The 11056-nt window shown below is 48.3% G+C and overlaps 1 protein-coding gene across 1 annotated transcript in view; it reads left to right on the top strand.

Annotated features, from left to right (window-relative positions):
- Positions 1-7941: 7941 nt before the first annotated feature.
- LOC120058169 (Krueppel-like factor 12) overlaps positions 7942-11056 on the top strand; it is a 150270-nt gene continuing 147155 nt past the window's right edge. Inside the window, exon 1 of the mRNA XM_039006635.1 lies at positions 7942-8111. The gene's annotated coding sequence lies outside the window, so the exon portion shown is untranslated. The remainder of the gene's footprint in view (positions 8112-11056) is intronic.

The following is an 11056-nucleotide window of genomic DNA, read 5'->3' as shown; positions in this document are numbered from 1 at the left end:
CCCAAATGGAGTCAGCAGGAGCAGCGACCACCCCTCTCCCCACGATGGAGGAGAGAGTCCTTCATCACATGTCCATCCTCCATCGCATCGGATCAGCTATGGATCAAATGATGGAGAGGATGGATCGTTGGGAGAGGAGTGGTCTCCCTACTACCCCACCTACCCTCCCTCCAGCAACTATACCATCTCCTCCAGCGGGATCCGGTGCCAGCGCTTTGCGTATTACGCCTCCGAGTCAGTACGATGGAGCGGCGGCGGGGTGCCAGGGATTCCTGCTACAACTAGATCTGTACCTGGCCACCGTTCGACCAGCTCCCTCGGACGAAGAGAGCGTGAGTGTCCTCGTCTCTTGCCTGACGGGTAGAGCCCTAGAGTGGGCCAATGCGGTCTGGAACGGGCCCGACTCAGCGAGGGGCCACTACCCGGAGTTCACCCGCCGTTTTCGGGCCGTGTTCGATCACCCTCCAGATGGCCGAGCGGCGGGTGAGAGATTGTTCTATCTCCGGCAGGGGACGAGGAGCGCGCAGGACTTCGCGCTGGATTTCCGGACCTTGGCCGCTGGAGCAGGGTGGAACGACAGGGCCCTGATAGACCATTACAGGTGTAGCCTGAGAGAGGACGTCCGCAGGGAGCTGGCTTGTCGGGACACTACGCTCAGCTTGGATGAACTAATAGACATGTCGATCCGGTTAGACCATCTGCTAGCTGCTCGCGGACGTTCTGAAAGGGTCCTGTCAGTTCCACCTCCTGACCCTCCTGCTCCCATCCCGATGGAACTAGGAGGGGCAGCATCTAGGGAGATCGGAGGAGGAGGCTCCTCCTGTACCAGTTGTGGCCGAAGAGGGCACACTTCCGGTCGGTGCTGGAGGAGTCCATCTGGGAATCGAGAGGGCAGGCAGAACACTCCTCGGTCACCTCAGGTGAGTCAGCACCACACTCTCCCAGAGCTTCCTGTTGGTCACATGTTTTTGTTAATATGTTTCCTTAAATTTTTTCCCTCTCTCCAGCATAAGGCGCTAGTCGATTCAGGCGCAGCTGGGAACTTTATAGATCGCGGACTCGCTCAGAAGTTGAGGATTCCGTTAGTTAAGGTAGAACCCCCCTTCCCTGTGCACTCCTTAGATAGTCGACCATTAGGGTCAGGGCTGGTCAGGGAGGCCACGATTCCTTTGGAGATGATTACGCAGGGGAATCATAAGGAGCGGATTAGTCTGTTCCTTATCGATTCACCTGCGTTTCCGGTGGTGCTGGGGATTCCCTGGCTGGCTATTCACAATCCGAAGATTTCTTGGAAACAGGGAGCTCTACAGGGGTGGTCTGATGAGTGTTCAGGCAGGTGTGTAGGAGTTTCCATCGGTGCGACAACGGTGGAGAGTCCAGACCAGGTTTCCACCGTGCGCATTCCCGCTGAGTATGCCGATTTGGCTATCGCTTTCAGTAAAAAGAAGGCGACCCAATTACCACCCCATCGACAGGGGGATTGCGTGATAAACCTCCAGGTAAACGCTGCACTACCCAGGAGTCATGTGTATCCTTTGTCCCAGGAGGAGACGTTGGCTATGGAGACATATGTCACGGAAGCTCTTGGACAGGGATTCATTGGGCCCTCCATGTCACCCGTCTCCTCGAGTTTCTTTTTTGTGAAGAAAAAGGATGGTGGGTTGCGTCCGTATATTGATTATCGAGGTCTCAATTCCATCACGGTGGGTTTTAGTTACCCACTACCTCTCATCGCTACGGCGATGGAATCATTCCACGGAGCACGGTTCTTCACGAAACTGGACCTCAGGAGCGCGTATAATCTGGTGCGTATTCGGGGGGGAGATGAGTGGAAAACCGCGTTTAGTACCACATCGGGCCATTATGAGTACCTCGTCATGCCGTACGGGTTAAAGAATGCTCCAGCTGTCTTTCAATCCTTTGTTGACGAGATTCTCAGAGACCTGCACGGACAGGGTGTGGTGGTGTATATTGATGATATTTTGATCTACTCCGCTACACGAGCCGCGCATGTGTCTCTGGTGCGCAAGGTTCTTGGGCGACTGCTGGAGAATGACCTGTACGTGAAGGCGGAGAAATGTGAGTTTTACAAACAAGCCGTTTCCTTCCTGGGTTATCGCATTTCCAGCTCGGGGGTGGTAATGGAGGGTCCCGCGTAAAAGCCGTGCGTAATTGGCCGACTCCGACCACGGTAAAGGAGGTGCAGCGGTTTTTAGGGTTTGCCAATTACTACCGGAGGTTTATCCAGGGTTTTGGTCAGGTAGCAGCTCCTATTACCTCACTGCTGAAGGGGGGGCCGGTGCGTTTGCAGTGGTCAGCAGAGGCGGACGGAGCCTTCCGTAGGTTGAAGGTGCTGTTTACCGAGGCGCCAGTGTTGGCGCATCCGGACCCTTCTTTGGCGTTCATAGTAGAGGTGGACGCATCCGAGGCTGGGGTTGGAGCGGTGCTCTCACAGCGCTCGGGTACGCTTTTTTTTCGAAGAAGCTCGGGCCAGCGGAGCGGAATTATGATGTGGGGGATAGGGAGTTGTTGGCTATGGTTAAGGCCCTGAAGGTGTGGAGACACTGGCTTGAGGGGGCTAAGCACCCTTTCCTCATCTGGACTGACCACCGTAACCTGGAGTATATCCGATCGGCTAAGAGACTGAATCCGCGTCAGGCAAGGTGGGCCATGTTTTTCACCAGATTTCGTTTTACGATCTCTTATAGACCAGGTTCCCTCAACACTAAGGCCGACGCGCTGTCTCGCCTTTATGACTCGGAGGACCGGTCCATCGATCCTACTCCCATCATTCCGGCGGCCAAGCTGGTGGCACCAATAGTATGGGAGGTGGACGCGGACATCGAGCGGGCGTTAAGGGAGGAACCTGCGCCTCCACAGTGCCCGGAGGGTCGTAGGTACGTACCGCTCGCTGTTCGTGATCAATTGATTCGATGGGCTCATAGTTTACTCTCGTCAGGTCACCCGGGTATTTCGAGGACAGTGCGAGGTCTTAGGGGGAAGTACTGGTGGCCCACCTTGGAGAGGGATGTGCGATTCTATGTCTCCTCCTGTTCGGTATGCGCTCAGAGTAAGGCTCCTAGGCACCTGCCTCGAGGGAAGTTACAACCCCTCCCCGTTCCACAACGGCCGTGGTCCCATCTTTCGGTGGATTTTCTGACTGACCTTCCCCCATCTCAGGGAAACACTACGATCCTGGTCGTTGTGGATCGGTTCTCTAAGTCCTGCCGTCTTATCCCGTTGCCCGGTCTCCCTACGGCCCTGCAGACTGCGGAGGCTCTTTTCACCCATGTTTTCCGGCACTACGGGGTACCCGAGGATATTGTTTCTGATCGAGGGCCCCAGTTTACCTCCTGAGTGTGGAGGGCCTTTATGGAACGTCTGGGGGTCTCGGTTAGCCTTACCTCGGGGTACCACCCGGAGAGTAATGGGCAGGTGGAGAGAGTGAACCAAGAGGTGGGTAGGTTTCTGCGGTCGTATTGCCAGGACCGACCAGGGGAGTGGGCAAGATACATTCCCTGGGCTGAAATGGCCCAGAATTCATTAAGCCACTCCTCTACCAACATGTCACCGTTTCAGTCCGTGTTGGGGTATCAGCCGGTCCTGGCACCATGGCATCAGAGTCAGACCGAGGTTCCTGCGGTGGAGGAGTGGGTTCAGCGCTCTAAGGAGACCTGGAGGGCCGTTCAGGAATCATTGCGTCAAGCGAGTGAACGGCAGAAGAAGAGCGCTGACCGTCACCGCAGTGAGGCCCCCGTGTTTGCACCGGGGGACAGGGTCTGGCTCTCGACCCGAAACCTGCCCCTCCGCTTGCCCTGCCGGAAGCTGGGTCCGCAGTGTGTAGGGCCATTTAAAGTCCTGAGGAGAATAAACGAGGTTTGTTATAGATTATTACTTCCTTCGTATTATCGTATTAACCCCTCGTTTCATGTGTCTCTCCTCAGGCCGGTGGTAGCTGGTCCCATGCAGGAAGGTGAGGTTCGGGAGGTCCCTCCGCCCCCTCTGGACATCGAGGGGTCCCTGGCGTACACGATACGGGCTATTCTGGACTCGAGGCGCCGGGTGAGGGGCCTGCAGTACCTCGTGGACTGGGAGGGGTACGGTCCGGAGGGGAGGTGCTGGGTCCCGGTGGGGGATATATTGGATCCATCTATGCTGAGAGAGTTCCATCGCCTCCATCCGGATCGCCCTGCGCCTCGGCCCCCGGGTCGTCCTCAAGGCCGGCGTCGGCGCGCTGCGGGAGCTGCGCGTCAGGAGGGGGGTACTGTAACGAGCATTACCGAAGGTGGCTCCCCTTCCTGTTCGAGTGGCGCTCGGCGGTCGTCGTCGCCAGTCTACTAGCTGCCACCGATCCTTTTCCCTTTTCGTTTGGTTTTGTCTAATTGTTTTCACCTGTTCATTGTTTGGTTGTTAGGGTGGTGCTATTTAAGTTCGTTTAGCCCGCTTCTGTTTGTGCGGGCTTGTCTTTCTGTTTTTGTATGAGGTTGTTCGTATTATTGGGGTTTTCCACTGTCTGGATTTATTTTTCCCAGTGTGTACTGTATTCGAGTGGATTTTACGCCAATGTTTTGACGTTACCAGTTGTACTTCTGGTTGGACATTAAAGTGTGGTTTTTTCCCCCATATCTTTGCTCTCTGCGCCTGACTCCTCACACATTTTCCTCATCGATCGTAACAGAAACTCAGTAAAATAATCCAAAAAAGGTCCAGCTGCAAGGACCACAAATACAAATTCCATGTAGACTCTGTTGCTCAAGAGCACACAACAAACTATACCTACCTCGGCCTAAGCATCAGCACCACAGGTAACTTCCACAAAGCTGTGAACAATATGAGAAACAAAGCAAGAAGGGCCTTCTATGCCATCAAAAATGCCATCAAAAGGAACATAAAATTCGACATCACAATTAGGATCTGGCTAAAAATACTTGAATTAGTTTTAGAACCCATTGCCCTTTATGGTTGAGGTCTGCCTTCCGCTCACCAACCAAGAATTCACACCAAATTGAGACTCTGCATGCAGAATTTTGCAAAAACATCCTCCGTGTACAACGTAAAACACCAAATAATGCATGCAGAGACGAATTAGGACGACACCCGCTAATGATCAAAATCCAGGAAAGAGCCATTAAATTCTACAACCACCTAAAATGAAGTGATTCCTAAACTTTCCATAACAAAGCCATCAGCTACAGAGCAATGAGCCTAGAGAAGAGTCCCCTCAGTAATGGGGCTCTGTTCACAAACACAATCAGACTCCACAGAGCCCCAGGACAGCAACACTGTTAGATCAAACCGAATCATGAGAAAAAAAAGATACTTGACACATTTGAAAGAATTAACCTAAAATACTGAGCAAACTGGAATGCTATTTGACCCTTAACAGAGGGTACACAATGGCAGAATAGCTGACCACTGTGACTGACAGAAAAAAAACTTTGACTTTGAGTATGAGTATGTCGAGACTCAGTGAGCATAGCCTTGCTATGAAGAGAGGCCGCTGTAGGCAGACCTGACACTCGACAGAAAACAGGATATGTGCACACTGCCCACAAAATAAGGTGGTAACTGAGCTGCACTTCCTAACCCCCAGCCAAATGTATGACCATAATAGAGACACATACAGTGTATTCAGAAAGTATTCAGACCCCTTGAATTTTTGTTACGTTACAGCCTTAAGTCTAAAATGTATTTTTTTTACTCATCAATCTACACACAATACCCCATAATGACAACGCAAAAACAAGTTTTTATACATTTTTGCAAATGTATTAAAAAATAAATGTTAAAATCACATTTACATAAGTATTCTGACCGTTTACTCAGTACTTTGTTGAAGCACTTTTGGCAGCGATTACAGCCTTGAGTTTTCTTTGGTTTGACGCTACAAGCTTGGCATACCTGTATTTGGGGAGTTTCTCCCATTCTTCTCTTCAGATCCTCTCAAGCTCTGTCAGGTTGGATGGGGAGCGTTGCTGCACAGCTTTTTTCAAGTGGGCTATCATGTGCCTTTTACTGGGGAGTGGCTTCCGTCTAGCATAAAGGCCTGATTGGTGGAGTGCTGCAGAGATGGTTGTCCTTCTGGAAGGTTCTCCCATCTCCACAGAGAAACTATGGAGCTCTGTTAGAGTGACCATCGGGTTCTTAGTCACCTCCATGACCAAGGCCCTTCTCCCCCAATTGCTCAGTTTGGCTGGGCAGCCAGCTCTAGGAAGAGTTTTGGTGGTTCCAAACTTTTTCCATTTAAGAATGATGGAGGCCACTGTGTTCTTGGGCACTTTCAATGCTGCAGAAATGTTTAGGTACCCTTCCCCAGATATGTGCCTCGACACAATCCTGTCTCGGAGCTCTATGGACAATTCCGTCGATCTAATGGCTTGGTTTTTGCTCTGACACCCACTGTCAACTGTGGGACCTTATATAGACATATATGTCCAATCAATTGAATATACCAAAGTTGGACTCCAATCAAGTTGTATAAACATCTCAAGGATGATCAATGGAAACCGGATGCACCTGAGCTTAATTTTATACTCATAGCAAAGGGTCTGAATTACGTAAATAAGCTATTTCTGATTTTTATTTGTAATACATTTGCAAAAATGTCTTAAAACCTGCTTTCATTTTTTCATTTTGGGATATTGTGTGTAGCTGTGATGAGGAAAACAATTCCTTTAATCCATTTTAGAATAACAAAATGTGGAAAAAGCGAAGGGGTCAGAATACTTTCTGAATGCACTGTTTCCTCAGATTACACAGACCCACAAAGAATTTGAAAGCAAATCCAATTTTGATAAACTCCCATATCTATTAGGTGACATCCCACAGTGTGCCATCACATCACCAAGATGTGTGACCTGTTGCAACAAGAAAAGGACAACCAGTGAAGCACAAACGCCATTGTAAATACAAACCATATTTATTATTTATTCATTTTCCCTTTTGTACTTCAACTATTTGCACATTTTTACAACACTGTCCATAGCCATAATATCAACCAACTCTCACTGCAGAATTCATCAATGTTCTCCAAATGTCAAATTTCAAAGTGTTTTTGTTGCTCCTGCTGTTCTGTATCGTTCATCCTACTGCACTTTATACATTCTATTTCTCTAAACGTCAAATTGAGAAAGTTAAGAGTTACATTTAGACAATCATTCCAAAAGGTAAAGCTTAAAGTTTGGGATAGGGTTAAAATATTACGTTTAGTCACTCATTCCGAATGGTTAAGGTATGGGTTAAGTTTTGGGATAGGGTTAAAACACTAAGGTTAGACACTCATTCCAAATGGTTAAGGTTTGGGATAGGGTTACAACAAAAAATACAAAACCAGTGTCCACGACTGGGATTGAAAACACAACCTTCTGATCCAGAGTCATGGGATTACCCAAGCCTACTTGATGGTAAAAGCACTCCCTGTTTCCCCTAGTGGCAGGTTTTTGAAGACATTTCCCGATGTCCTCTGGACATCAATAGATGTCCAATTTCGACGTCAATCTTGAACGATCTCCCTGATTAATATAACATTTGAATTGTCTCTATTCTTTTGAAACGTTTGTGAGTGTACTGTGTAATTATAATTTCTGATAGTTTATTTCACATTTCTTTATTATCTATTTCACTTGCTTTGGCAATGTAAACATATGTTTCCAATGCCAATAAAGCCATTTCAATGGAATTAAATTGAGAGAGAGAACGCTGCCTGCCTGGCTGCCTGAGTGGACCACGGAAGCGTTGGAAACCTCCCACGAGGGGCCTTGTGTAATTCGATGCATGCTGTTCAAGCTTAGAGTATATTGTCTTCCCATTGCTTATGAAGCCTCCACCCACTGGCCCACCCTACATTTAGCTGATCACGTGACATGGGCGGGCAGGCTAAGTAATTTGCAAGTACAACAGTTCTCTGTGCAGCTCCCCATTCATTTCCTGAGAACTGCGAGAGCTCAGCAGCTGAGCGACAGAAGGGGAGGGAGCTGTGCACACAGAGAGGGAGAGAGAGAGAGAGAGTGAGAGAGAGAGAGAGAGAGAGAGAGCGAGAAAGGGGAACGAGAGAGCGAGAGAGAGGACTGGAGAAGAGAACTGTTTCCTACGGCTCTGCAGCTTCTGACAAGGTCTGTGCAAATTTTTCCTCCTGTTCTTCTCATGCTGTGGTTCTCATTTGTCATGTTTGTGGGATTGTGCCTAAGTGTGTGTGTGTGGGGGGGTGTGTGTGTGTGTGTGTGTGTCTGGTTCAGCTGTCATAGCTGAACCACGTATGACAACTCCTTGTTACCTAGGTACCTACCGCACACTGGCTGGCTGGCAGACCATGCATGCCATTGTGTCGGGTTGCTGTCAGAAGGAAACTGAATCAGTGTAGCACTGGACTCACTGGACCTATTTTCGATGTGAACGCACAAGCGGTGAGATGATTATAATGAGGAGTGACTGTAGACATCACTATAGCGTTAGGTTGTGATGCCTTTAAATCCTGCTTCCACCTCTGTCATGTGTTCTTGGCAGTGCTTTAGCTTGTTTTAACGCAGGAGTGGTGTATAGTTTGAAGTCATTGTTTTTTCTTCTGTGTTTGAGAAACAGTTTTTACTAAATTAGCTGGTGAAGATTTGGGTGAGAGTACAGTATAGTAGGAGTCTGTCAGGAGAAATAGTGCAGGATCCAAACTCCTTAGGAATTGCCGAAAAAGTTTGCTGGTTGTCACAGCTGTTTGTGCATGTGATAGCTGCTTGTGTGTTTCTGTGAGTAAGTGTGTTTGTGTGTGTGTATGACAGCCTTGTTTGCCTCCTGTAAAGAAGCAGCAGAACCACAGAGAGAGACAGGGCTGTTAGCAATGGGTTAAACATTCAGAAGCTCGGGTAGCAGAGGAAGGACACTGAGGGGGAGGTGTGTGTGTGCGTTTAGTATGTGTGTGTGTGTATGTGTGTGTGTATATGCGTTGGGCGAGTGTTGCATGGCTGGTGTCTTGGATGTCATCGGTAGTGGCTCTGACTTCTAGAGGGGTAATAATCATTGGTATTGATGGGTGTCTGTCACTGGGCTCAGAGGCTCAACTCAACCCAGGCAGGGGTATGGGAGGGTGGCTGAGTGGGGGCTGTGTGGTGGGGTGGCTGGGGGCTGGCCCTGGCCTGTTTTTTTCAATTACAGAGGACTGTGCCAGAGCTGTCAGCAAAGGCATTTGTACACTGGGGGTTGGGGGTCGGGGAGAGGCAAGGAGGGGAGGGGCCCCCCAGGGGACTGGGGAGAGAGGGAGTTGGAGACTCTGGCCCCTGTTCCTGGGTCTGATGTGGAAACTGAGTACTGACCTGCGTGACTTTACCCCTGTGCTGGAGAGAGACCCCGTCCCTGCCTTCAACACTGTGACAGCCACGGGGTGTGTGTGTGTATGTGTGTGCTGCTCAAGGGTATTCATGGAGCCAGATTAGTGCTCATTTCAACTCTCACTTTAAATCCATTTACCATGGGCCCCTTTCACTCAGCAATGTACTTCACATAGGTTACTGAATTTTATGGAACAAAGACATACTGTAGATCACGTTCAATGATTTGGAGAAAACATAATAGAATACAAATTGAAGATGATGAGAATAGGTTGAAATTAGGTTTCTGACCATTTGAGCAAGCGTGTAATCCCGCCACCGCTATCAAACTATTACTTTCAGTATATTTCGATTTCCTTTCTAGGCTGCTATTAGTAGTTCCACACCAAATAGATATATATAGAGATCAGCCTAGATAGTCAATTAAAAATGACCAATCAGCAAGAAACACAGTCTATCTGTCCAATCACCAGTGGACCTAGTCTATCTGTCTAATCAATTAAAAAGCACCTATCAGCAATTGACACAGCTACATCTAATCAATCAGCAGTCTACTTGTCCAATCAGTAACAGACATTTCTGAGTTCACGTGCTATCAGAGTTATCGAAAGCTCTTACTTCCCAGTGGGACAATTTACTACAATGACCCTCCAAAGTCAGAATTACAAGTGGGAAACTCTTGAGTACATTTTGATACCCAAATTGCAGAGTTGGAATGTTTCACCACTGACCTTTCACCTTTTAAATATTTTTTTAAATGACACCCTTATCAATATGGATAACGTAGCTAGTCTGTTCGTATTGTCAACGTTAAGCAAGCTAGCTAACGTTATAATTAACAATGTTAGCATGCTTATCGAGCTAGCTAAAAATGTTATTGGTTGAAGAATTGTTCCAACTTCAAAAGCACTTGAACACAATCATATCAGACTTACCAGTTCCCAGTGTCCTGTGTCCCACTAGCACACGAAGCCAGCAACAGTGTACCGGTCTACAGGGTTCATTCCAGTCCAATTATAATTGCTCTACAGGATCCTGCCACCTATGGCATCATCTGCCTGACACAGTGTAATAACAGTGACACAAATTGGAACCGTTGTTGACAGATGCAATCTTATGGAATGCTACACGTACAGTATTCTAAGACAACACACACTGAACTAAAATATAAACATTACAAGTAAAGTGTTGGTCACATGTTTCATGAGCTGAAATATAAGATCATAGAAATTTTACATACGCACACAACACTTATTGCTCTGGAATGTTGCGCACAAATTTGCTTACATCCCTGTTAGCCAGCATTTCTCCTTTGCCAAGAAAATCCGTCCACCTGACAGGTGTGGCATATCAAGAAGCTGATACAATGCCACAGATGTCTCAAGTTTTGAGGGAGCATGCAATTGACATGCTGACTGCAGGAATATCCACCAGAGATGTTGCCAGACAACTGAATTGTCATTTCTCTACCATAAGCTGCCTCCAACATTGTTTTAGAGCATTTGGCATTACGTCCAACCGGCCACACAACCACAGACCATGTGTAACCACGCCAGCCCAGGACCTCCACATTCGGCTTCTTCGCCTGCGGGATCATCTGAGACCAGCCACCTTAACTGCTGCTAAAACTGTGGGTTGGCACCACCTAATTATTTCTGAACAAACTGTCAGAAACTGTCTCAGGGAAGCGTATCTGCGTGCTCGTCATCCTCACCAGGGTCTTCACCTGACTGCAGTTTGGC

This window comes from Salvelinus namaycush, chromosome 13 (genome assembly GCF_016432855.1).
Source record: "Salvelinus namaycush isolate Seneca chromosome 13, SaNama_1.0, whole genome shotgun sequence".
NCBI lineage: Eukaryota > Metazoa > Chordata > Actinopteri > Salmoniformes > Salmonidae > Salvelinus > Salvelinus namaycush.
This window is presented reverse-complemented; position numbering and strand designations above follow the sequence as displayed.